This window comes from Tachyglossus aculeatus, chromosome 14 (genome assembly GCF_015852505.1).
Source record: "Tachyglossus aculeatus isolate mTacAcu1 chromosome 14, mTacAcu1.pri, whole genome shotgun sequence".
In the NCBI taxonomy this organism is placed as follows: domain Eukaryota; kingdom Metazoa; phylum Chordata; class Mammalia; order Monotremata; family Tachyglossidae; genus Tachyglossus; species Tachyglossus aculeatus.
The window spans coordinates 57,117,671-57,119,283 of NC_052079.1; positions in this window are offsets into that span (position 1 = coordinate 57,117,671).

Sequence of the window (1,613 nt, forward strand, 5' to 3'; positions counted from 1 at the left end):
TGCCTCAGTTATCTCATCTGTAAAATGGGTTTAGGACTGTAAGTCCCACTGGGACAACTTGATTATCTTGTATCTTTGTGACTTTGGACAAGTTACTTAACTTCTCTGCGCCTCAGTTACCTCATCTGTAAAATGGGGATTAAGACTGTGAGCCCCACATGAGACAACCTGGTCACCTTGTATCCCCCCAGTGCTTAGAACAGTGCTTTGCACATAGTAAGTGCTTCACAAATACCATCATTATTATTTTTTAGACTGTGAGCCCACTGTTGGGTAGGGACTGTCTCTGTATGTTGCCAATTTGTACTTCCCAAGCGCTTAGTACAGTGCTCTGCACATAGTAGGCGCTCAATAAATATGATTGATGATGATGATGAGGGTACTGGGAAGACACACAGCCCACCAGCAGGAGGAAGTCAGGGATGCAGTCCGTAAACATGCCACTTCCTGCCCTGCCCTTGTTCTTCCTCCCGCTCCTATTATTTATAAATCCTATTTCCAACAAGGCACCAGGATGTTCGGAGGAACCGGACACTGTTTGTCCTTGTGGACACCCATCCTCAAGGTCAGGGGTGGACCATCCAACCCCTCTGACTCTCCCTTATATGTTTTGTTTTGTTGTCTGTCTCCCCCTTCTAGTCTGTGAGCCCACTGTTGGGTAGGAACTGTCTCTATATGTTGCCAACTTGTACTTCCCAAGCGCTTAGTACAGTGCTCTGCACACAGTAAGCGCTCAATAAATACGATTGATGATGATGATCCCTGACTGTCCCCCAGTGACTCAGCACAGACCATCCACCCCTGATTCTCTCCCAGTGCTCAGGATGGATTATCCAATACCCCGGAATCTCCCTCTCCATCCCTGACACTCTCCTAGTGATCATCATCATCATCATCATCAATCGTATTTATTGAGCGCTTACTATGTGCAGAGCACTGTACTAAGCTCTTGGGAAGTACAAATTGGCAACATATAGAGACAGTCCCTACCCAACAGTGGGCTCACAGTCTAGAAGGGGGAGACAGACAACAAAACAAAACATAGTAACAAAATAAAATAAATAGAATAGTAAATATGTGCAGAGCACTGTACTAAGCGCTTGGGAGAGGACAAGTCGGCAACATATAGAGACAGTACCTACCCAACAACGGGCTCACAGTTAAGAAGGGGGAGACAGACAACAAAACAAAACATGTAGACAGGTGTCAAAATCGTCAGAACAAATAGAATTATAGCTATAATACAAGACAAATACTATAGGATACGTCATTAAAATGTTTCAAAAACAATAACAACACATTGGTTTGGGAACATTTTGCCAACTTGTACTTCCCAAGCGCTTAGTACAGTGCTCTGCACACAGTAAGTGCTCAATAAATGCGATTGATTGATTGATTGATCTTGCCCCAACGCCTCACTGCAACATGCCTCTCCATCCCTGTTTCCCAGTGACCCAGTGACCTTTTTCCTCTCCTCCTCCCCATCTCCCCCGCCCTACCTCCTTCCCCTCCCCACAACACCTGTATATATGTTTGTACAGATTAATTACTCTATTTATTTTACTTGTACATATTTACTATTCTATTTTCTTAATGACGTGCATCTAGCTTTT